We start from the raw sequence: 27,742 nt of genomic DNA on the forward strand, positions 1-27,742 counted from the left end.
CTTTGTTGGCAAAGTGATGTCTCTGCTTTTTAATATGCTAAGTTTGTCATAGTTTTTTTTTTTTTTTCTTTCCCCAAAGAGCAGGAATCTTTTAATTTTGTGACTGCAGTCATTGTCCTCAGTGATTTTGGAGCACAAGAAAATAAAATATGCCACTGTTTCCATTGTTTCCCCATCAATTTGCCAGGAAGTGATGGGACCAGATGCCACGACCTTAATTTTCTGAATGTTGAGTTTTAAGCCAGCTTTTTCACCCTCCTCTTTCATCAACAGGCTCATTAGTTCTGCTTCACTTTCTGCCATAAGGGTGGTGTCATCTGAAGTTGTTTATATTTCTCCCAGCATTCATGATTCCAGCTTGTGCTTCATCCAGCCCAGCATTTCTCATGATGTACTTGGCATATAAGTTAACAGGGTGAAAATATACAGCCTTGATGTGCTCTCTTTGCTATTTGGAACCAGTCTGCTCTTCCATGTTAGGTACTAATTGTTGATTCTTGACCTGAATACAGGTTTCTCAGGAAATAGGTAAGGTGGTCTGCTATTTCCATCTCTTCAAGAATTTTCCACAGCTTGTTGTAATCCACACAGTCAAAAGCTTTAGCATAGTCAATAAAGCAAAAGTAGACTTTAAAAAAAAAATTTCCTTACTCATTTTATGATCCAACAGCTGTTGTTAGTGTGATCTCTGGTTCTTCTACTTTTCTAAACCCAGTTTGTACATCTAAAAGTTGTTGGTTCACATACTGTTGAAGCCTAGTTAGAAGGGTTTTGAGCATCATGATGCTAGGATGTGAAATGAGCACAGTCGTATGGTACTTTGAACATTCTTCTTCATTGCCTCTCTTGGGGATTGGAATGAAAACTGACCTTTTCCAAACTGTAAACAATGGGGGAGTTTTATTAAATGAGGAATATCAGTTGATAAATCTATAGTGATAGATAATCTAAAAACGAACTTAACAATAAAATTTAGGAGAAAATGGATTCCATATACTGAGAGAACGGTGATCTAAAATACTGTTGCTGCTTTAGAAGCTTAGCTTTTCTTTCAAATATTTCTATCCTTAGGAAGTTTGTAAAAATTGATGTTAAAATTGTAGAAATGAAGAACAGATTAGTGCTTTCCAGAGAGTAGAGACAAGGTAGAAAGTATATCGGTGTGGCTATAAAAGGACAATAGAAAAAATCTTGGTAGTGATGGAAATTCTGTGTCTTGACTGTAATGTAAAAATCCAAATTCTAAAAATGTATGTATTTTGTGAGACACTGCCATTGTTGGAACTGAGCAAAGGATACATGGGGCTTCCCAGGAGATTCAGCAGCAAAGAATCTGCCTGCCAGTTCTGGATACTCAGGTTCAACCTTGGATGAGGAAGATCCCCTGGAGAAGGAAATGGCAACCCACTCCAGTATTTTTGCCTGGGAAATCCCATGGAGAGTGGAGCCTAGTGGGCTGTAGTCCATAGGGTCACAAAGAGTCAGGTACAACTCAATGACTAAACAACAGCAACAAAGGATACATAAGATCTTTATTAATCTTGTACAGTTTCATGTGAATTCTGCAACTTCATGTGAATTGCAATTAGCTCAATTGATTTAAATTGTGGACCTATTAAATACAGGGACAACTTAGGGTTTTGTCATTTTGAGAGTATGCTATCATAGAAATAAAAATAAAATTGGTATTCAGAGTGTTAAGTTTCTATGTGTGTAACATGTTTGGGGGAAAATATTGAATTTATTTATGGAAGTTAAGATAGCTTATAGTGACAGTATACTTGTTGGGCTAGTGTATTACATATAATAGGAAGCCTGATATTTTTATTGCTAGTTTGGTGTTTCCTAGTTTTTCAATTACCTATAGATTTAAGGTAAATTTTGTAATCCTCATGTTAGTCTTTCTATATCATTTCTTAGGCCAATGTATATTTCAGTGATTTTAATGTGCATACGAATAGCAGTATCATTTCATTACATTCTTTTCTTGTTCTACTGTAAAGCCAGGGTAAATAAAACCAGAAAAATTATGATAATATTTCTGTGATATACCTATGTTGTATATTAACTGCTGCTGCTGCTGTTGTTAACTCGCTTCAGTCGTGTCCGACTCTGTGCTACCCCATAGACGGCAGCCCACCAGGCTCCCCCGTCCCTGGGATTCTCCAGGCAAGAACACTGGAGTGGGTTGCCGTTTCCTTCTCCAATGCATGAAGGTGAAAAGAGAAAGTGAAGTTGCTCAGTCATGTCTGACTCTTAGCGACCCCATGGACTGCAGCCTACCAGGCTCCTCTGCCCATGGGATTTTCCAGGCAAGAGTACTGCAGTGGGGGTGCCATTGCCTGCTCCAAAGTATATTAACTAATAATATTAAAATGTTACTCCTGGCATTTTTGTAACACTGTTTGACCATTAGACCATCTTCCTGGCCTAACTGACCTGTTTGCAAAATGTGGGTGTGGGGTTGGATGAAATCTATCACCTCTTTTTAATCTAAAGGCAGTGACTTTCTAAGTTAGCTTCTTGGGTAAATTTTCAGATGCATAAGGCTTCTGGAATAGAGTGGAAGCTTTCAAAGAGCATGAGACGTGTCAGACTCTAGTGGGTAAGAAATACTTTTGGAGGAGATTTAGTTAGAAAGACTGAGAGTCACATGTTTAAACCCCCTTGCATACCATCATGCTGTAATTATCTGAATTGTAGGCTATCAGTGATATCTTGGCAGCAATTACTGTGGGCTATGACATGATATTTATATTCATGGAGAATTAGGAGGCATATCCTAGCATTGCATAGCTAACCCTTTTATTTGTGTATTTATCTATTTAATTTTTGTGTCCAAATATAAAGGTGGAAATGTTACTTACCATTTGACTATGTTTTGTTTTAAAGAGTGAACATTTTCATCATTGTATGCAGAGGGAGAAAAAAACATAGAGAACAAATTCTTTATTCACGATCTAGAAATATGTTCTGAAGGGAAAAAAAAAAAGAAAAAGAGGCATGTTTTGAAGCAAAGAGATGTACAAGAAATTTTGACAAAAAGGATTCTCATTCATATGCCTAAAGGGTAAAGTCCCTTTGCCACTTTGTTCATTAAAAATGATTCTGAAGGTCTACTCAGTGTCCAGCCACTTCAGATTAGCTCTTTGCCATGTCAAGGACTCACCTGCTGAAATGACTTTTTCTTTACTCATGTATTTTTTTCTCTCTTTACAGTGTCCCTCATATCCAGAGTACTTTTAGCTCTTAGGAAAGAAAGCTTCATGCACTCTTACTACAGTATTCATGCTCTCCCCAGTTTAAGCATTTTAAGACTCACAAGATCAAACCTTCTTCCTCAGGTTTAGATATTGATTTTTTTTTTTTTCCTGTCAAGAATGCTGCTTATTCCAGATATACCACCGTTAGAATAACTTCCTCTCTAGACAATGATAATCTACAAGGCATAGAGGTCAATATCAGTTATCTCAATTCAGATGTGAATAATAAATCAGTAAGCCCTAAAACAAACAAAATCTGTCTAAGCTTTTAAAGGTAATAAAAAGAAGAAACTGTGAATGCAAAATGTAAGGGAATTACCTCTTGCGTACCTGGAATACCTTTTTTTTTTCTTGATTCTTTGTGTATCTGTGTGTTCGGATGTGCAGATAATCAGAAATGTCTCAAAAGGCAAAACAGCTACAATCAGAAATACTAGATTACTGGTGAGAAAGTAAACGATTGATATCTTGTAAATGGCTTAAAATGATAAAGATGGTAATATAATTAAGCATTTTAAACAAAGAGTGATGGTGAGTGTCTGCATGTTCAGTCATGTTCAATTATTTGCAGCCCTTTGGACTGTAGCCCACCAGGCTTCTCTGTCCATGGGACTCTCCAGGCAGGAATACTGGTGTGGGTTGTCATTTCCTCCTCCAGGGGATCTTCCCAACCCAGGGGTCGAACCTATGTTTTTTGCAGCTCCTGTATTACAGGTGGACTCTTTACCCACTTAGCCATCGTGGAAGCCCTTGACAAAGAGGGTGCCTTCTTGTTTCATTTTATTTATAAACAACCACGTTTTTAGAGAAAGCCTGACTCTGTGAGGTAAGATTTTCCAAAGTGTGAGCAATTATCTCGTTTTGTCCAAATGTATTTTATTTAAAAGTATTTAGTATTCTGTCATTAAACATATTCCAAGTTTATAGACATCACTTTATTAGTCTGGTTGAAATTAAATTTGAAACGCTAAAACACAAAAACACAAAGTGACAATGACATGAAAAATTTTCTTGAATTAAAAAGAAAAAACAGGTACTTTTATTTACGACACTGAAATAGGGCAAGCTTGCAAAACCAGCTTTATTCGAGGTCTTATGCAATTAAATCTCGGTTGTATTTGATGTCAAATATTACAAATTCAGTTTGCCTAGAAATGCAGCCCTATTTACCAACTGTTTATTGAGTTAAACATAAAAATATTAAACACTTTTCCTCTACGACTATTAAAAGTGGTAATAAAATCTGAGAAAGCATCCTGTTATCATGAACTTTGAGAGCACCTACTTGTGGAGCAGATTAATTATAGAAGACAAGAGGCAATATTTTCCGGATGTGAAGCTGTAGGTAGTCTAACCATATTCACAGCTGAAAATTAATATTATCTAGAACTCATACCGATGTAATCATATTGAACTTGCTACTTCAAGTATGGGGTAAATAATTTGCACGGATAGAGGAAACAAGAAATCATCAGTCATTGCAGAATTTAGGATCTTAAAAAAAATAAGACATTTGCTGAGTTGAAAAAAAGTTTGAATGTTTTATATTCTTTGAACCAAGGTAAACTTTAACATAGCTTCTTAAGTCTTTTGGACCACTGTCAGAATTCTTCAGTTTAATCAAATTCCCACCACCTGACCAAGTGCCATGGTAGCTGATCAGACCAAGCATACCTGCTATGAACATCCTCAGTACAAGCAAGAGGTGCTGCCAGTGATCAGCTACTGATTTTTTTTTCCTCATATGCTTTCTTTAATCTCCCTTCCTTCTAATGCAACCCTTTGAATAAATGTGTTGTTAGGACCAAGAATGGCTATGGTACACGGCACCCTATATTTTCATGCATGCTTCTTTGAACTATGAATGGAAACTTACTTTGCAATAATCACCTAACTAGCCAACTAATCAGATGCTCCTCAGACTTACTTGCAAGTTATTTGATGTTGAAATAGAAACACTCATCCAATAGTCAATGGAATAATAAGCACAGAGAGGTTGTACTTCCATGTTTCTTGGTCCAAAAGCTATTTTTCCAGACTCGCTATTGAGTTTATAATCTCTCATGAATGTCATTAAAGAGAACCTAAATATTTAAATGATCTAAAAATAGAATTGGTGCTTCCCTGCTGGCTCAGTGGTAAAGGACCTGCCTGCCAAAGCCTGTCTGCCTAACTCAGGTTAGGAAGATCCCCTGGAGAAGGAAATGAAAACACACTCCACTATTGTTGCCCGGGAAATCCCATGGACAGAGGAGCCTGGCAGGCTGTATAGCCCATGGAGTCACAAAGAGTCAGACATGACTTAGCAACTAAAAACAACAAAAATAGAATTATTTGTCCTGCAAATAAAAAGTGAAAAGTTCGTGTGCTTCTGACAAGTCTTAGGTTGTATTCTGCTAATATCACCCTGACAGTAGATCTGAGGATGGATGCCTTCCGTGAGCCACCTGGCCCGTCCTCACTCATTCTCCCCTGATTTTCCACAGATGCTGTCTCCGACACCTGGGTATTTTGCTGTGGTTCAGGAAGAGTCAGGGAGAATGACTACCAAATGGGGGCTTGAAAATAAGATTGGCTTTAAACTACTACCCATGTTCTTTCAAGTCTAATGTCTTCTTTCATGCCCTAATGCTACCATTGCCACACGGGAAAAAGCAGAGTACCTGTGTGCACATCCAAATCATGACTTCACGGCAAATAACTAAGAATTAAATAGATCAATGAAAGGACAGACACCTTGGACAAGGTCACTTAGATTTGATTAAATATGTTAAATTGCTTAATGCTGTTTTGTGAATTTAACTTATCAAAGTCATTCCTTTGATCATCACACTTAAAAAGTAAAAAATATGCCACGAATACTTCTAACAAAATAACATTAAATCAGAAGGCACAAAAACTTTTAAGTCTAATTGGTCACTAGTAAACCTTGTTCTCTCCTGTAAATAATGCATATTCTCCAAACTCTCGCCTAGCTCCTATGTGCAAGACACTTTTGTGCTCTTTAATTGCAATACAAGGGAATGAAATGATCATATTACAAAACTAGGAACAGCCATTCCCTACTTTCCAAATGCTACAATTCAACTCACAGTTATGAATTTTTCTTGATATTTTCCCTTTTCTTTCCATTCGCAAGTTAATGGCTTAGTTTCCACCCCAATGATGTAGCACCTATATACATTTCTAACATATAAGCATATCTTTGTTTCTACTTAACTTTTAATTAGATCTCTATGCCATTGTCATCATGGTCTTTCATAGATACAAGTGATACGAGGTTAAAAATTGTAATGGCTTACTTTAACCTCAAAATAAAACCCTTTGAGTGGCTGGGGGGCTTTTCATGGTTGATTCCCGCTTACATGAGTCAGTTATGCATCAGTCAGTGCTCTTCTGGAAATTTCAGGAGTCACTTATATTAAACATTTAAACATTGTCCTGTAAAAGTTGGCTTAAAACTCAAAACATTAGAAAAACTAAAATCATAGCACCTTGTCCTATCACTTCATGGCAAATAGATGGGAAAACAGTGGAAATAGTGGCAAACTTTTTTTTTGCGGGTTCCAGAATCACTGGAGATGGTGACTGCAGCCAGGAAATTAAAAGATGCTTACTCCTTGGAAGAAAAGTTATGACCAACCTAGACAGCACATTAAAAAGCAGAGACATTACTTTGCCAACAAAGGTCCATCCAGTCAAAACTATGGTTTTTTTCAGTAGTCATGTATGGATGTGAGAGTTGGACTATAAAGAAAGCTGAGCACCTAAGATTTGATGCTTTTGAACTGTGGTTTGGAGGAGACTCTTGAGAGTCCCTTGGATTGCAAGGAGATCCAACCAGTCCATTCTAAAGGAGATCAGTCCTGAATATTCATTGCAAGGACTGATGCTGAAGCTGAAACTCCAATACTTTGGCCACCTGATGTGAAGAACTATTTCATTTGAAAAGATTCTGTTGCTGGGAAGGATTGAGGGAGGGAGAAGAAGGGGACGACAGAGAATGAGATGGTTGGATGGCATCATTGACTCAATGGACATGAGTTTGAGTAAACTCTGGGAGTTGGTGATGGACAGAGAGGCCTGGTGTACTGTCCATGGGGTTGCAGAGTCAGACTCGACTGAGCAACTGAACTGAACTGTAGTTGATTTAATTAGCCATAAAGTACGTAAAAAAAATTTTTTTTTTACTTAAGCTATTTCAAATTGGGTTTTATTTTGCTGACTATATCTTGCTCTTTTTAACACCTAAATAAGATGTAATTGGTAGCCAAATTTCTAAAAGGAGTTTTCTTTCTTTCTTTTTTATCCTATTATTTCTAAGTGTTTTAGCATGCATTATTATATCTACAGATGTTCTTTAACCTCAATTTATAGAAGGACTGTTGTGGTAATTTTTTGTCTTATCTATTTCATCTTTTCTATTGGAAATCACCCTATCTAGTTCACAGATGAGGAAATTGATGTTAGATTAATTTATCTGCCACCAGCTCTTAAGTGATGAAACTAAGATTCTAAGACTGTGTAAACCCAGGGAATATAAGTGCAGTGAAATATTTCTAATACAAGCTTATATATGATAATCCACATGAGTAAGTAGGGTAGACCTCAGATGGGTGCAGCAGAAATATAAGGAAGAGAGAGATGACTGTCCATTGATGGTATTGCCTGGTCATTTCCATCCAAAAGCACCAAGAAGCTAGGTCAAGTTTAGTTTGGATCTGAAAGCTCAAATTTGCTTTAGAGAAATAAGCAGGCATTTTAGGAAAACAAAGGTTAAAACTACTTTCTTTATCTCAGAATGGAATCTAATATCCAGTCCACCCTTTTCTGGTTGAAGTTTAGATTTCTTGATATTCTGAAAACAATCCAGCATGCCTTGGCTTCTCTGGGCAGAGTGTTTCAAGACTCTCCATCAGTCCAGTTGCTGAGCTGCAGCCAGCAGCCAGGTTTGGCTTTGGAGGGCCACCCTTTGATGCAAATATGAAATGTATGTTATCACAGCAGTTTCTGAGAATACTATCTACCAAAGATTGTTCTGTAGCAAAAGATCTTTGGAGGAAAAGGTTTGAGGAATTTGAGAAACACTGCATACAGTATCTTCATTTTGGAAAGTATAGTATACATTAAAAAATTATAGACACTTCGAAATTATTCATTTAATGTATTTTTTCTAAATGAATTTAACAATAATATTTTCCTCTGAAATATCTTAGTTTATAATAAGAAACTTTGACTAAAAACTCAATATGAAATTTTAAATCATACCACTTTTGTCATTTCTTAATATTTATTTCTTAATAAAATCACAACCTCAAGGTTGTGATAAGCAAAAGCATTAAAATACAAATATGAAATTAACATTTTAACATTCTTATTGTTAGTACTATGAAGTGTTATTGATTGCATTTAACAAAATTTGCATATTTTGTCATTAAAAGTCTAATTTGATCAATGCATAACTGTATAAAATTTCTGTTTGTTCTAAAGGTCACATAGTTGTCCTTCCTGATAACTCATACACAGGCGTTTATCATATGTATATCTGAGAAGTATCCATCTTTCTGTCAAAATAGCTTTGATTTGAAGTTCCAAGTTTTCCAAGCAGCAAGAACACTGATTACATACAATTAGAACAGTGTGAAAAGCTAAGCTCTATTATACTCCTCAGTGTGAGTTACATGCAGACCTTCCCAGGTTTCATTTTCATGAGCTCCATTCTGTTCAGCTACTGTATCAAAAGAGGATTAAAATCTGAAAAGACACTACAAATGGAACAGAACAGTGTTCAGGGAGCTCTCTGAACACTGAACATTTGAGAATATTTGGCCATGATAAAAATGATTGTCAGATTTTCTAGAAACCTTGAGCCTTGAAGTGATAGAAACCTGAGTTTACTTCTAATTGGAAAAAGGAAGAAATCACAAAAACGGGCTTTTCTGTTTGAATTTGCTTTAACTTTGGTCAGTTAAATTGTACTACCCTGTGCCTTGCCAGTCTTTGTTTTACATACAAAGAAATGAGATGTTAAAGATGCTATGAGAATCCTATCATTTCTAATAATTATTTGTAAAGCCAATATATAAATGCATTTTATTACATTTATAAACACATGTCTAAAAATGCAAATATTTCATAATATGCTTTGAATAAAATTATGTCATATCTCCCCTTGCTTATAGAGTCAATTTTAATCCTTAAGGGTACACAAGGGCATGCTGCCTCTACTAATAAAATAAAACCTATATTTTCAGATGTTTAATGCTGGTTGCCTGGTAAATCCCATGGATGGAGGAGCCTGGTAGGCTGCAGTCCATGGAGTCCCTAAGAGTCGGACACTACTGAGCGACTTCACTTTGATGCGTTGGAGAAGGAAATGGCAACCCACTCCAGTGTTCTTGCCTGGGGAATCCCAGGGACAGGGGAGCCTGGTGGGCTGCCATCTCTGGGGTCGCACAGAATCGGACATGACTGAAGTGACTTAGCAGCAGCAGCAACAATGCCAGATGAGTATTTCTAGAGGTGAAGTGACAGGAATAAGTGGCATTACCCCTGTCACTCTGAATTCACTCTGAATTTTATTTTCCCTTAAGGTCATTTCATTTGCTTTCTCTGCCATTAACAAGCACACTATATGGGAACCACAGCTAAGCCTTTAACCATCTGCCCCAGTAGTACCTCAAAACTACTTTGTTTAGTAGGAGATACCCGAAACTTCCAAAGGACTTCATTAAAGACAACAAAGAAAAAATTAGGCACAAGTGATAAATCTGTAAAATAGAGGAGTTTCAAAAATTACCATATCAAGCTTGCTCCCTAGATACATAAGAGCCACCCAAATTCAACTTACTCTCTAAATCACTCATTTCTGTGATCACAAGCTTTCAGTTGTGACATGAACTTAGAGTTCTCTTTCCCAGATTTGTCCAAATCTAAGCCTATCTTCCAACAAAGGTCCATCTAGTCAAAGCTATGGTTTTTCCAGTAGTCTTGTATGGATGTGAGATTTGGACTATAAAGAAAGCTGAGCGCCGAAGAATTGATGCTTTTGAACTGTGGTGTTGGAGAAGATTCTTGAGAGTCCCTTTGACTGCAAGGAAACCCAACCAGTCAATCCTAATAATCCTGAATATTCATTGGGAGGACTGATGCCGAAGCTGAAACTCCAGTACTTTGACCACCTGATGCAAAGAACTGACTCATTTGAAAAGATGCTGGGAAGGATTGAAGGTGGGAGGAGAAGGGGATGAGAAGAATGAGATGGTTGTATGGCATCACCGACTCAATGGACATGAGTTTGACTCTGGGAGTTGGTGATGGACCGGGAGACCTGGCGTGCTGCCGTCCATGGGGTCACAGAGAGTCGGACACGACTGAGCGACTGAGCTGAACTGAAGCCTACCTTCATGTCTAGGCTGTTATCCTGCTGTGCACTAATCAGGATGTACTTCCTAGATAGCTTGGCACCTTCAAGATTTTGGAAGACTGTATTATTCCCCTCAAATATTTCTGTCCTTCCTGTGAAAGAATTTCACTTCCCCACCCTGCTCATGTCAAGTCTGGCCTTATTACCATTTATGCTGCCTTTCCCTGCGAGGATAATGCTTGGCCACACCAGTGATATCAGTTTTGTCTATGTGACTTATTTAGGCCAGTGAAATATGCAATATAGAAGGGATATTTGCTACTTGTGAACAGGGTGTTTACGAGTTTTCAATTCCTTTTATCATTTTTTTGTTTTAAATGATATAGATAAGATTACTCTAAAGCTCTTGATTCCAGAGTAGAGAACATGCAGCTGATCAATGAGAAATAAACAACATGAGAGAGAAAAACAAAACTATGTGTTATAAAATTCCACTAAAAGTTGTAGGGCCATTTATCCCCACAACATAATGTCTCGCCAGACCCATGGTCAAGAAAAAGGGGAGACGTTTCTATTCTGGAGGCTGTCAGTTCAGACTTTTACAATGCGTTTTGCGTTTCCGTTAGGAGGTTTCTGCGCTATGTTATCTTCATGATAGGAGAACACTGTTGACTTTCTTTTATTATACATCAGATTGGTATAATGAGATAAAAGATAATACTCTTCCCATGCTCTTCACATTCCACAAAGCTGAGAAAAAGATTTTAATAGTCATGAGAATCGTTATGGGTCAAAATATTATTTTTTACATGAGAACAGATTGATTTCACATTTGAATCGTTAGGTTTTGTTTGTAGAAGGCAAAGGCATGCATTGAAAGGACTAACAGATCATTTTGAGGATGCTCAGCTTAGGAACAGAACTAGAAAGCCTCCTGGCTCTCCTGAACATCTTAGCCTGGCAAGACATCCTGGGAAGCGTCCTGCTTGAACTGGTCAGTCTGTTCACAGGGAGGCCAGGCTTCCTGCTGATACGTCTGATTGCTCTCTGATAGCTGATGCAGATGCAAAGGGGAATTGATACAGCTTTTTGCTTGCAGTCAAAGGCTGCCTGTGGTTATTGGACGTGCCCAGCTCTGACAGCGTTTTTAATCTTCTGCACATGATAACAGAGCAGCAATGGCAGCAGTAAGGATACAGTGGTTTCACCACAGGGATTGAACTGAAAAGTCAGAAGACTTAGGACAAATGTAATACAAGTGGGGTTTACTTCCACCATCAGCCCCTGTCACCAATACGAATCAGGCTTGTTCTGGTCTCCGAACACCTTTCGCCTCCACTCCCTCTGATGAATGACAGGGTCTCCCTTCATGATGACACGTTCCACTCTGAGGACTTCCACACGACTTTTTTCCAGCCCTGCTCAGTATACTGACTCCTCAAGCATACACAGACAGACACAGACAGACACACACACACTTTTTTTGTAAGCCACTGTATTTGTTTTCAGTATGGAATTACAAAGAAACCATTTTAAAGATATTTCTGCTTCAGTAAAAATATGAATCATGATTTATTTGTGATAGCATTATGTAGATAACACCAGAAATGACAGGAGATTTTTTTTGCAGACTTGAGTTGCAATAGTCTTTATGCTTAAATCTTGCAGTTGCAGTAAAAAATAAAGCAAGCATTTATAAAACATTTAGTCCTCAACATACGGTTATAGATTTCTAATAAGTATTTATTAAATTGATTAACCTTGAATCTATTTATGTGAATCAGAAAAATATTTAGAAAGGAATATTGATGGGTCATTGAATACTCACATTAAGTCAATGTGTTAAAGTCTTGAAGGGAAGGATGAGACTAAAGTGGTTTCTGGTTTTTAACCAGCATAATAATATATTGCAGAGTTTGGAAAATTTCAGTATCTCTTATGAGTGTTTATAGATTACCTCTCTTCAAAACTGCTTCATGCTTCTGATAAATGCAAGGATGGATTATAGCAACTCAGTGCTGAGTACAATACTTTGCTCAATGCTTATTTATTGACTAAAATGTGTTGATTTCTTTTAAATAAAACAAATATTTCTCATTCAAAATTAACACATGCTACAGAAAACAACTAGTTTAAAGGATAAATTGTATTCAGGTTTATTCTGTCTGTTTTATTAGAAATAAAGCCAAGAGCAAACATCACATTATAATCTATCCCCTTTCAAAATTTATGAGTTTACATTATTATATTTTAACCTAGCATTTATTACTTCATGCATTATCTTAAAAATGATGTTTCCTTTCTATATGTAATACTTATAAAACCGCCCATGAGCCATATACTTTTATTTAGATGGCTAAGGCTTGAAAATTAAGGTCTTGAGTTCAGTTTTATAATTAAGACATAAAAAATGAAAAAGTGTTGTTTTCCTCAATGACCTACTTCAATAAAAATCATAAAAATGTACTGACAAACATAGGTGCTCAATCTCAGACTTTATAAAATTTAAAATATACATGATTTTCTCAGACCATTAAACAAAATTAATATTTTCATTGATTATGGAGCAGAGTCAAATGAAACTGATTGTCTAATAATCTTTAACCAATCAGTCTCTTCATTCTGGTTGTTCTGTGTGTGGGGCATGTGTGTGTGTGTCTCCACTTAAGGACTATAGGAACACATTTCTATTAATTCAGGAAAAGTTTGGTTCTCTCTAGATTTTTATTTATGTTTATTTGTCTTAAGGGGGCAGCAAAGGCACACAAAGCCTCTGATATTATACCGTTCATCTGCTGTGTCCTAGACTAAGATTAAATGCAAACATTTGTGTGATAATAGAAGTTAAGGACAATGTAGTGATGTTTCTCATTTCAGATCTTTATGAAAACAAAGTCTAGTATTTTCTTAGGCTGTATGACACCTTGCAGGGGACCTTTATTAAATAGGCACAGTTTACCCATTCATTGAAGTATTTCCTTCATTCACTTGTAGCTTAGCTGGGCAGGTATAAGACAATTGTTGCTATTGTGAACTATGATTACTTAAGAATTTTCATAAGCATAATTCATGTGAGGGCTTCCCTGGTGGCTCAGAAGGTAAAAAATCTGCCTGCAAAGCAGGCGACCTGGGTTCAACGCCTGGGCCAGGAAGATCCCCTGGAGAAGCGAATGGCTAACTCACTCCAGCCTTTTTGCCTGGAGAATCCCATGGACAGAGGAGCCTGGTGGGCTACAGTCTCTGGGGTCACAAAAAGTTGGGCGCAACTGAGTGACTAACACTTTGACAGCACTCACAACTCACCTGAAGTTTCTTTCTTTAGTCATTAGCTAAGCCCAGGGATGTAAGATATTAAAAGTAGATGCAAATTTCGTACCTGATTTGCTAAGAAGTACAGAGTTCTATGGTGGCTCAGAGGTAAAGGATCCCCCTGCAGTGTAGGAGACCTAGGTTCGATCCCTGGGTCAGGAAGATCCCCAGAAGGGCATGGCAAGCCACTCCAGTATTCTTGCTTGGAAATCCCATGAACAGAGGAGCCTAGCGGGCTACAGTTCACAGGGTCACAGAGTTGAACACGACTGAGCAGGAGCATAGTGTTCTATACCGACATGTTGATTCATTAAATGACTTAAATACAGTTCAGTTGATCTAACACAATTTAACTTTTTAATAACTTTCAGATTTTACTCAAAGTAATGTCAAATGTGTTTTGAGGACTTGATAGCAGCAGTCATGAAGCAATCCATACCATTTCAAAAATAAGAACTTTACCTCTGGGAAATTACTCCATTCTCTTGAAATAGCTATTTATTTATTTACTGGATAGCTATTTATAGTAGCCTATACAGTAGTTCTAAACATGCATTATAATGAATGCACATTTAATGGAGTGCAGTCAACTCAAATGCAGTGCTTCAAAGTGTACAAAATTGATGCAAATGCCTTGAGAATTCGTGTCATGTATGTATATGTGTATATCTGTATTTATATGTGCAAAGTATTGAGTAAAAGCTTGAGGGTCATACCAGTACTTCAATCAGATAATTTATGTTTCTATGTATTTCTAGCAAGCCTAGTGTTCTGGCTTCTCAACTTTCAGTGATTTAGAAGCAATGAATTAAAAATTGTAGACAGGTACACAGGAAAACATGAAGTGATCTCATTTATATTATGTGTCAAGTCAAAGAAACTATAAAAAAAATCACAGTAGAGACTTGAACAAATTTTTGACCCAAAAGTGTAAGAAAAAATTTTTAAAGCTAAAAAATTATTGACTAAAAGCATAATACAGCACAGTCTTGTGCAATAATTGAAGTTAAGCATGATGTCATTGTCTAGAAAAGCTAAGATTATCTTAAAGTTATTGCTTAATAAAGTAAGAAATAAATATCCAGACACTTTTAATAGTTCAAAATTTAAATGACTAAAATTTTAATAACAGATAAAAAATAATGTTTGTAATATCCACATGTTAGTATATTATGTATCTTCCCTGGTGGCTCAGAGGTTAAAGCGTCCCCATTAATTATGTTATTTTTCTATGCTAGCTTAAAATAAAAGTATGCATTAGATTAAGGTGTAGATTATATTCAATATGATACTTATTTTGGTAAAATATATTTTATATTTAACAATTCATTAGAACAAAAATATTTTATTTATTATAGAAATATCTGTCCTGAGACTATATACAGATGCTTTAAAGAACAGAATTTGAGCTGCAATTTCATGAAATGGTATTAATTTAAAAAATAATAGAAGACGCTTACTCCTTGGAAGAAAAGTTATGACCAACCTAGATAGCATATTCAAAAGCAGAGACATTACTTTGCCGGCTAAGGTCCATCTAGTCAAGGCTATGGTTTTTCCTGTGGTCATGTATGGATGTGAGAGTTGGACTGTGAAGACGGCTGAGCGCCAAAGAAGTGATGCTTTTGAACTGTGGTGTTGGAGAAGACTCTTGAGAGTCCCTTGGACTGCAAGATCAGCCCTGGGATTTCTTTGGAGGGAATGATGCTAAAGCTGAAGCTCCAGTACTTTGGCCACCTCATGTGAAGAGTTGACTCATTGGAAAAGACTCTGATGCTGGGAGGGATAGGGGGCAGGAGGAGAAGGGGACGACAGAGGATGAGATGGCTGGATGGCATCACGGACTCGATGGGCGTGAGTCTGAGTGAACTCCGGGAGTTGGTGATGGACAGGGAGGCCTGGTGTGCTGCAGTTCATGGGGTCACAGAGTCGGACACGACTGAGCGACTGAACTAACTAACTAAGATCCATTGATACATTCTGACTTATCAGATACATGTCACTCATTCTTTCTTTTGCATTTTCAACAAACATCTGTTGAATACCCACTATGTACTTATGTACTGTAATAGGTCATGGGGATGTTCTACTGAGAAACACAGTCCTCTTGTTCAGTGGCTAAGTTGTGTCTGATTCTCAGCAACTCCATGGACTGCTGCACACCAGCCTCCCCTGTCTTTGACTCTGTCCTGGAGTTTGCTCAGATTCATGTCCGTTGAGTTGATGATACCAACATCTCATCCTCCACTACCCCCTTCTCCTTTTGCTTTCAGTCTTTACCAGTATTAGAGTCTTTTCCAGAGTTGGCTCTTTGCAATAAGTGGCCAAAGTATCAGAGTTTCAGCTGCAACATCAGTCCTCTAAGTGCTTATAATTATTGATAAAGACAAATATGCTGACTTATCATTGCATCAGGATGGGAATGTACCTTCCAACAGGTATTGCATGGAGCAATAGCCCTGAATAGGAGAAGCAAGGAGAACCACATGAATCATGAAAAAAGAGCTTCCCGTATTTAGTTCCAGGTGAGAAGATGAGAACGATGACTAGGAGTTACAGGTATGAAAGAGAGCAGGACAAGGGAAAGGGTCCCTCTCATGAGAGGCCACAGAGGGACATGGTGTGAATGGAGAAGAAGGAAAAGTTTGCATCTCTTAATCAAACAGGGTAGGAGGGAAGAGGTAAGACATGGAAAGAGCCCTGTAAGCTTTAATACTACCTTTGGGTTTTACCTGAAGGCAGATCGGTGGCCGTAAATCTTGAAGCAGTCAAACGACATGGTTTCATTTGGAATGCAGATTTCCGAATCTCACTGTGGTGTAGAAAATAGATGGAAAGGGGACATGCACGGAACCAGGGCACTCGTCGCAGTGATGGAAGTGTTGCCATTATTTAGGTCAGAATACAAGTGCCTGTAGCGATCCCACTGGACTCTTCTTGCCTGAAGATCCATGGGCAGAGGAGGCTGCTGGGCTACAGTTCATGGGCCGCAGAGTCAGACAGAACTAAATGACTAACACACACACACACACACACACACACGCACACACACACATGTGCCTAGACTGGAATTATCACAGTGCAGGATTTCCAACACTGAGGACATCCATATAGTAAAAGAATTGAGACATTGACTATTCCTTGGGGAAAAGGACTAAACTGAGTTTCAGTACTGGTAAAGGCAGGTACAGACGATGGGATTCACTGACCCCAGCCTTTTGGATACTAGCTGAATAGCCTCCTAGATTTCTTTCCTTCTTTATTTTTCAAAATCCAACTCTGGCTCTTTTTAATGCTACAGAACAGAGGTTAAGTCGGGGGTTCTTTTTTCTAGCTGATGTTGCCTTCACAGGGTGATTCAGGGAAGCCAGCTGGCCAGATGCAGGCCTCTTTGCACTCCTTCGCCTCTAATAACAGAAAGCTGCAGATATCTCAGCTGAGCACATAGAGTGAACTCGCTCAAAAGGTGTCACTGGTCACGTGCACACACTGTGGCAAGCTTCCCGTTCTTCAGCTGTAGATGATGGATAGTCTTCCTAACTGGCTTCGTACGTATGGCAGCAGCCTGGCAGGAAGACCTGGGGAAGAGTACATAGAGTATTAGCGCTTCTTGAGTTTCAGTTTTAAGGTTTGTTAAAATGTACTAACTGACCCTAAACTAATAGGGTTTATATGGGGTTTCTGCTTTATAGAAACATGGGGGCTGGGGGAATGTCTTTCAAATATTGCTGCAGGTCCATTAAACTGGCTTAGCTGCACATTACCAGTTTCTGTATATTTGAAAGAGTAGAGGACCATTTATTTGAATATGAGTTGTTTCATTATGTTATTGCTGTGACATATTTTTTTTTTTGGAGGTGTCTGATATCTTTTAAACTCATACTGAGAATGGATGCTTAAAGTTTGAAGAAATATCACTATTTTCTATTAAGTTAAAGAAATAGGAATAATAAGAATGAAGAATTCTTAGTGAGGAAAACAAATTAATAGATAAATGGGTCAATTTTAAAATGTACTTTGCAGTCACCATGAACAGAGTAAATCGTTTCCTAGATGTTTTTATTCAGCAATATATAAACATTGCCTTTCATCTTATACTGTATATAACTGGTGGCACATGGATAATAATAGAGTGTTACTTCACTTGTTAATAATCCAACAAAGAGAATGTGACTTAGTGATCAATGGCAATTACATTAGAATTGCAACATATGGTAAATTAAATCTTTTTGTACAGTGGCATTTAGTTGTTTGGGACCACGTACCAAATTAATGGGAACATCAGGTAAATTCAACATCTTTACTGCTTTAATTGAGCCTAAAGTTGGTAATTATGTTATCTATAAAGTCAATTTGTCCTTTTTCCATTATTTATGATATGCACTTGTACATCAGGCGTACACCAGGCACAATGCGATTGCAATAGATATAGCTGGAGCCTGCTCCAAATGCAGCGCACAGCATGAAAGAGGAATGACCTAGAAGTTTTGGTATTACACTGAAAGATTGTCTTATTACGTCTGCTTTAGTTGTCATAGAGATGAAATAAACATATAGCATTGCATTAATCTTTTAAAATTTCTAATAACTGGAGAATTTTCTAAAGAAAGAACTAAAGAGGTTTTCTTTTGGATTGATTTGTTTTGAAGTCATTCAGACTGTTCTGAGTCTTCAGTATCCCAAGGTCTATCTCAGTAAACTCAAAGCTGTTGAATAATTAACCATGGCTGAAGTTTCTTGATTACGCCTTGGAAGGAAAAGCAGTCTTTTCAATTGTCCCTTTATCAGCAGTTCTCAACTCTGGCAGCACGTTTGGATTAACTGTGGAGATAGAAACAAGTAACAACTCCAAACTGTCCCCCTCTAATTGGTCAGGGAGGTATTCTTATAATCTCTCCAGATGATTCTGATACACAGTGAGAGTTGGGAACCATAACTGTAAATAAGGCCTTACTATAACACAACAGGAAAAGATGAAATAAATTCAATTTATAATGTTGTGGATGACCATATTGACAGTAAGGCAGACTTACCAGGGTCGGGGTGAAAAGGCATACAATTTGCCGACGTTCGGAAACACGGATTCAAATTGAGCAAGATGAGCAGTTAGCAAAGTACTGTTGAATAGTATCATGAATTTTGACAAAGTTTCCATTTTACAACAGAAAAAAAAAACAAAGCAAAATGATGGCATTTGGATCACTGTAGAGGCAGCTGAGACAAGGAAGTTAAAAAAAAAAACACCCACAGTCTAGTACTTGGTGTTTATATACTAAGATGCCCAAGAGAAATATTCTCTGCTTGGAACTGGCAAATAATACTGATACTCAGTGAGTGCTTTTCTTGGTGGTCATATTCCACAGATTTATGTTTTTACTTCTTGGAACAATTTTAAGAAATGAGTAATATGAATGAGAGTTGGACTATAAAGAAAGCTGAGCGCCAAAGAATCGATGCTTTTGAACTGTGGTGTCGGAGAAGAGTCTTGAGAGTCCCTTGGACTGCAAGGAGATCCAACCAGTCCATCCTAAAGGGGATCAGTCCTGGGTGTTCACTGGAAGAACTGATGTTGAAGCTGAAACTCCAATAGTTTGACCACCTGATGCAAAGAGCTGACTCATTTGCTAAGATCCTGATGCTGGGAAAGATTGAAGGTGGGAAGAGAAGGGGGCAACAGAGGATGAGATGGCTGGATGGCATCACCAACTCAATGGATATGAGTTTGAGCAAGCTTCGGGAGTTGGTGATGGACAAGGAGCCCTGGCCTGCTGTGGTCCACGGGGTCAGACAAAGAGTCAGACATGACTGAGCACCTGAACTGAACTGAACTGAACTGAATATGAATATTCTTGTTCTCTAGAGCAGAATGGAAACTAAAGCCCAGAGAGATTCGATGATGTTGACAAGTTGGCGAAGCTGCTGAGGGTAGATAAGTCATCTAGCCCAGTTAGATTCCAGAGCCCAAATTGCAGACCCCTGCATCAGCCTCTGAGTTATATGATGAGTGAGTGAACCAGATAAATTACACTATGATCAAATGGCCAAGGCCTGGATATGATGTGATCTAGGAGAAGGAACTGACTCCCCTCTCTGTGTTGCAAATCTGTCTCAGCTTTTCTGTGTACATCTTGCACTGATCTTACCTTATATCAAACCCGTAGTTAGAGAGCCTCCAAGGCCACGTGCCCTTGCAGAGAACTCTGGTGGTCGGAAGAAATAAAGACAGATGATCAAAAGATAGGCATTGAAAAACATGTGGCCTTTTGTTTCCACTTTGTGGAAAATAGAAAATTTTATTTGATATTTGCCTAATTAGACTAGATGATAATATATTTTCCTGTGAGAATAATTGGTATTGCAAGAATTCAGAATCACAGTGAAATTAGGTTTTCATAATTGTGGACCTCCCAGATGGTGCTAGTGGTAAAGAATCCACTTGTCAATGCAGGAGACACAGTTTGTTCACTGGGTTAGGGAGATCCCCTGGGGTAGGAAATGGCACCCTACTGCAATATTCTTGCCTGAAAAATTTCATGGGCAGAGGAGCCTGGCGGGCTACAACGCTACAGTCCACAGGGCCACAAGGAATCAGACATGACTGAGTGACTGAACACAAGTCTTACATAATTGTAGTTATAAAGGGTGAAATAATAGTGACAAGGAAAAAAAAAATTTTTAAGCATAGTTTTTTTCTGTCCTTTAGTTTATGTATGCCAAAATATAAACAAGATTTAATCTCTGAATTCTGTCCATTTGAAATTAGGGAAAGAGTTCAAAGTCAGGCATGCATTCAGGCCAAAGAATATGTAAAGCGTTCATTAGGCTTCCTGGCGACAGTTGTAATGTGAATAGTAAACTTAGTTATATAACAAATGGAGACTTGATGCAGACATTCTTTCCATCTTGTGTTTTTATAAAGATACAGAATAAAGAAGTGTGGACTTAGATCGTGAGTGAAGTTGAGTTTTGGTAAGGACATCTAGTTTGAGTGTTACATGGGTCTTAAGGAAGTTGAACTTAACGGTAAATGGTTAGAAACACTAAATAAGACCGTTTCCCCGGTGACTCAAATAAAATGGAGAAGAGAGACATGGACAGAAAAGAAACAGAAAGAGAAGCAGAGAGAGAAGAATCCAGAGAGAAGTGAGTCGGAGTCTGCCCGTGCAGTTAACTTCCAAGGGCACTGCTGAAAAGGACAGTGCAGGAGTAGCCAGAGCCGGTAAACCAGGCGAGCCTGTGACGCCGAAGACTGCAGAGAGCGGCGAGGGTGTCATGACTGCTGACAGTTCTCCTGGCTTGCCCAGCAGGATTCGAAGAACCCATGGGAAGAAGCTAGAGAGTGCTTTCATTGGACTCTGAGATTCTTGGATGAGAAGTGTGATAGCTTTGAATGGAAGAGTTGTTTGAGTTTCTCAGGATATAAGATGGTGTTATAATCAAGAAAATCTTATTTAAAGCAGATGTATATACTTTAGGGAGGATATCAGATTCAGTTCCTATGGATGCAGTAAATAAAAACAGGCTGATTTTTTTTTTTTCCCTTCTGTGTTTTTTTGAATTAACCATGCTATTTTCCACTTACAAAACTTCTTTTATTTCTCTAAGCTCTTTACCACATTATATCAAAAGCGGATTATACAGTATAATGAAAAGTAAATTTTCTAAGTGCTTGTAAGGTTTGATCTTTTCTAATATTTGTTAAATCAACCACTATAATATGTTGATGAATAAACAGAAACAGCAGTATTTATTAAAATATAACTGCTTTATTTATTATCATTTCTCTGAAACATCATCTTATGGATTCACTTCAAAGACAATAAGTTGTGTTCAAAAGTTTAAATAAAGTTAAATGGATCGTTAAAGCTGCTTTGTTATTTGTTGTTCAGTCACTAAGTCATGTCTGACTCTTTGTGACCCATGAATTGCAGCTTGCCAGGCTGCCTTGTACTTCATTATCTCTTGGAGTTTACTTGAATTCATGTCCATTGAGTTGGTGATGCCATCCAACCATCTCATCCTCTGTCATTCCCTTCTCCTCCAGCCTTCAATCTTTCCCAGCATCACAGTCTTTTCCAATGAGTCAACTGTTCACATCAGGTGGCCAAAGTACTAGAGTTTCAGCTTCATCATCAGCCTTTCCAGTGAATATTCAGGGTTGATTTCCAAAGCTGCTTTACACAGTACATTAAAACCTTACAATTAAAATTGTAAAATAATATCTGACGTGGAACCATATTCATGATATATTTTGTTTAAAATTATAAATTGGAAGCAATTTTCTTTAAAAATACACATACATAATTGATGAGAGAGATCTCTCAAAAACTATACTATAATGTTAATGTTATTTATCTCTGGATGATAAAGTTATGATTTTATGGGAGATTTTTCTTCTTTTTATGTATCAGCAATTTCTAAATTATGTACAGTAAAGGTTTAATATGACAAAAAGTTTTAGGTTTTAAATGATGTCAGGTGGATGATTAAATTCCCTTTAGAGGAGGAATATAAAGTTAGCGATGGATACAAGGAACTTTGTAAATGATGTGGGTTGGTGTGTTTATTTCCTTTGAGGATTAAATTACCACATTACTCCAAAGTTTATATATTTGTAAATGGATATATAAAAAAAATATGAAATCTGCTGTTAAAAGCAGAACTATTTTTTTAATAGTCATACTTTAATCTCCTCACTGTGATTTTCTGCCAGTATGATGAAAGCAGATCACTGTCCTTGGGTCTGTGCACAATAGAGCATTTTCCAGACTGTAGAGATGGATTTCAAGCTACCTCTGACCAGTACTTATCTTAAACGTGAGTTGCATTATTCTTAGCTCCAAAAATCCTTTGATCTTTTTTAACAATGGGATGAGGAAGCTAACAATATCTCCATTCAAAATCTTTTTTGAAAAAAGTACCTTGACTAATATTGTCCTTTTCATTTACCTGCAAAAGTAAACCTAAAAGTATTTTGGTAAGCAGACATCTTTTAAAAATTAGTTAACATTTATTTATCACAAAGTAAATTCTCATAAAGAGTTATGTTTATTTTCTTTTATTAAGGAAAGTCAAAATCATCTATTAAATCAAAAATTGATTTATTTGGATGAAGTATAAGGATGAAGTATTTGGCTTATTAGGATGAGGTAATTGTAAATAAAATCTGTCTTCAAAAAAGGTGGCAACAACAAAAAACTGTTTCACCATGTGAAACTTTGATGTTTCCTGACAATGTCTGTAGAGTGAAAATGCCATGCCGTGCAGTGTCACCCACTTGTCTGTCCATGGAGACTCAACTAAGTTTTTAAAAAATTGGTGCAGAAATCACCAATGTAGTCCAAACAGTCAATCCTCTAGCCCCATGAGGATACAACCTAAGTGTGCCTATTTGAAGATCAAAGGTAGGCTAAGACAGTTTGCAACTTTGATCTTCACATGACTGTGGAGTTCCAAGTAGCACTAGAGGGTCTAGTTTTTTCATCACCACTTTCTCCATGAAACTGTGTTATCTGTTGAGCTGCAAGGGAAGAGATGCATGGTTGGGAAGAGGACGAAAATTATGTGAGAAGCCCAGGGCAAGGACAGCTCTGGGGGAAACACATGTTTTACTATATATATAAGTGATTTTCCAACATAGAGATGGGATATTCTAAAATGCTTGTGCTCAGTTGAAGAGAATTCAAAATACAGATTTTCACTTTGAAAGTAAGTTTTAAGATGCCTCAAATAGATTCAAAAAGAAAACATTAATCAGAATGTTATTAGTGCAAAGTTGTTCTACATTAATAATCTTAAATATCTAGATATCAGCCAAAGTCTTTTTCAGCACATCAGTTCAGTTCAGGTGCTCATTCCTGTCTGACTCTTTGTGATCCCATGAATTGCAGCACACCAGGACTCCCTGTCCATCACCAGCTCCCGGAGTTTACTCAAATTCATGTCCGTTGAGTCGGTGATGCCATCCAGCCATCTCATCCTTGGTTGTCCCCTTCTCCTCCTGCCCCCAATCGCTCCCAGCATCAGAGTCTTTTCCAGTGAGTCAACTCTTCGCATGAGGTGGCCAAAGTATTGGAGTTTCAGCTTCAGCATCAGTCCTTCCAATGAACACGCAGAGCTGATCTCCTCTAGAATGGACTGGTTGTATCTCCTTGCAGTCCAAGAGACTCTCAAGAGTCTTCTCCAACACCACAGTTCAAAAGCATCAATTCTTCGGCCCTCAGCCTTCTTCACAGTCCAACACTCACATCCATACATGACTACTGGAAAAATCATAGCCTTGACTAGACGGACCTTTGTTGGCAAAGTAATGTCTCTGCTTTTGAATATGCTATCTAGGTTGGTCATAACTTTTCTTCCAAGGAGTAAGCATCTTTTAATTTCATGGCTGCACTCACCATCTGCAGTGATTTTGGAGCCCCCCAAAATAAAGTCTGATACTATTTCCATTGTTTCCCTGTCTATTTGCCATGGAGTGATGGGACCAGATGCCATGATCTTCATTTTCTGAATGTTGAGCTTTAAGCCAACTTTTTCACTCTCCTCTTTCACTTTCATCAAGAGGCTTTTTAGCTCCTCTTCACTTTCTGCCATAAGGATGGTGTCATCTGCATATATGAGGTTATTGATATTTCTCCCGGCAATCTTGATTCCAGCTTGTGCTTCTTCCAGCCCAGCGTTTCTCATGATGTACTCTGCATATAAGTTAAATAAGCAGGGTGACAATATACAGCCTTGACGTACTCCTTTCCTATTTGGAACCAGTCTATTGTTCCATGTTCAGTTCTAACTGTTGCTTCCTGACCTGCATACAGATTTCTCAAGAGGCAGGTCAGGTGGTCTGGTATTCCCATGTCTTTCAGAATTTTCCAGTTTATTGTGATCCACACATAATACATACCATTTAGTGATTAATTGTTATGTCACAAAATGTAAAGAAAGCAATTATTTTGTAGATCCTGTTTTGCCAGCAAAATAGGGAATCTCTCATATCAGACATTTTTTAGGCATTTTCTTCTTGCACTGAGATGCACTGTTATTCATAACCTGGTAGATCACGCTCACTTTGCTTCCCACCGTCTGTTCCGTTATGGTGCAGATTGCCATAGTGCAGAGCATAGGCAGTCCTTCTGAAAGAATTTCGAAATTAAAATGTCCTGAGTTTGTACTTTCATATCCGCAGTGATCTACTGTCTTTGTTAATGTTAAACCTTTTACATTTTAGTCTTATCCATTTTATGTTTCCTTCTATTTTCTTTCAAAGTGATTTTCAGACTGAAAAAAGGCAAAACTAGTGAGGTTACTATGGAAATGATGACCAGGTCAAGTAAGCAAGCTTTTAAGTTAGCTTTTCACTGCTTCAAATGAATATTAGATAAATTCTACCTTGTTTTTATGATGCAGTTTTATAGAGGAGGCCGATAAATCACCCAGTCTAGTTTACTAAGTCTTAGAAAAATGAGGAAGATAAATTCAGGGGAGGAAAGAGCTGATATACTCTTGATTTATTAAAATATAGGCCATTCTCTTGGTCCCAGTGCTAAAAAGTATTTGAACATATATTGTTTTGGAACATTTAAAAGAAAAAGGATCACTGTTCTGTGGGAGGCATCATAGATTCAATGTGAATAGTGTTTTCAGGATTTCCTCATCAAAAACATATTCAGAACTCAATATCTCATTTGGAAAAGTCTTCCATACTCTTGTGATTAGCAAGGGAAAATGAGTTGAATGACATTCATAATAATTTGAAGTAGTTTACTAGTGTTCTGATTTACTAGTGTTTCATTTCACTCTGAAAGTGAGTTTTGAGGGAAATGTATCTTTTGGCTATGTATATAATGTGATCTGTTCAAAATTGCAGTAACTACTAGGGAGAAAAAAGATAGATTTCCTGTTACTAAATTTGCATAGGATATGAAAAAAATAATTTTCATTGATAATTTGGATGATGGGACCAGAATCAAAAGAATTTGATCAGCTGAAGTTACATGCTTGTCATCTTGCCAGATGAAGTTTAATTGAGGTAAGTATAAAATGCTATATTCAACAAATAAGCAAATAAAACATGTAAAAAACAGGCGATCATGGATAATAGCAGGTATGCAGAAGTCTGTGATAGATCTGCCGAAACTTGCTTTCTGGTAACCAGTATGTAGCTGGAATGAAGCTGGGCCGAGTTGTGGCCATCTGAAGTTTCTCCCAGATATGCTGTGCACCTCCAAGTCCCTGATGATAGCAGCTCCATTTTAAGTGGATCTTTTCTGTTATCCCTCAAAATTCGCTCTTCTAATACTTTATTATTCCACCCCTGGTTTTCTACATGAGAGATTCATTCATTTTCCTTTATTTCAGCTTGAGTATCACTATGTATCACCATATGAGAATATATTTCCTAACAAGTATATGACCCAGTCCTAGACCCATATCCCCTATTTTTAAAAAAATAGAACCTGCCATTTTCTATTTATTCATGGCATTTACCATTTTAACATATTTTTATCTGTCCACTCTAGAGGATGACTTCCATAACTATTTGTTGAAAGAATGCTGGTTAAGTCCTCTGAGCTGAAATTCTCATATATATTTTTTGGAAAACTCATTTTGCCATTGTAAGATCTAAATAGACTAGACTACTTATGAGGTTTCTTTTTTTATATGTTTACTTCTGACTGTACTTGGGCCTCAAAGTCATAGCTTCCTGTAAATGGGAGAGAAGAAAATTTCATGGAAGGACATTTTATCCATTGCTTTCCCAATAATAATTTCCTCCTCTGATTCTTGCTTTTCCTAAAATTTCTGTTTTAAACCCAGAGTTCCATTTTTTCCATTGATGCTTGCTTGAAAGAGTTCCCTTGAGTTTACACTTAAACAAGAAAAGGAGTTTAGGACCAATCCACTGCAACATACTGGAAAATTTGTTAAAGTCGCCCAGTCCTGTCCAACTCTTTGTGACCCCATGGACTTGTACAGTCCATGGAATTCCCTAGGCCAAAATACTGGAGTGGGTAGCCTTTCCCTTCTCCAGGGGATCTTCCCAACCCAGGAATAGAACTCAGGTCTCCTGCACTGCAGGTGGATTCTTTCCCAACTGAGCTATCAGGGAAGCCTGGAAAATTTGTTAAGTGTTATGTATTTTATATTATTCAAAACTTATGTGAGAATTGCTTTAAGTTCAGGGCATCATGTTGGAAGAGTTATAGCTATACTGCTAATTATTATAATAATTATTTTTATAATTCTGATGTTAACAGTAATAATTGATTAGCAAGAGAGGTCTTTATGACCAGATCCGAGTATGCATTGGATTCATTTCTTTGAAATTTAAGTAATGAATCATATAGGTTCATGAATTATACAATAAATATTGATGTAAGATAGAACTGGAATGTTTTCATATTCATGTAGCAATTTTACTTCTTTATCACAAAGTGGTGGGGCTGTAGAATATTCAAAATACTTCAGATATATGTCCTTTTAAATAGGCATTACATTTATATATGGCTGAAGAAAGTAGTTGATAAAATCTAGGAGCAAAATTGAGAACCAGCTTCACAGAGAATGAGAACCATATTGTCTTTTTCTTCCTTGATTTTATAAGTTTTTTCATATTTTCTTATTAGATTAGATTTAATCTAATCTAATCTTATTAGATTTATTCATATTTTCTTATTAGATTAATTAGTTTCTCTACTACTTGTCCCACATGGAGGCATAGAAGTTGGGCAACCACTTCTCATTTCATGCATTACAGATGTAGTAACTGAAACCCATCCATGGTCTTTCAATTCCAAATTTCAGAGAA

The sequence above is a fragment of the Capricornis sumatraensis genome, chromosome 9 (assembly GCF_032405125.1).
Source record: "Capricornis sumatraensis isolate serow.1 chromosome 9, serow.2, whole genome shotgun sequence".
NCBI classification, from domain to species: Eukaryota; Metazoa; Chordata; class Mammalia; order Artiodactyla; family Bovidae; genus Capricornis; species Capricornis sumatraensis.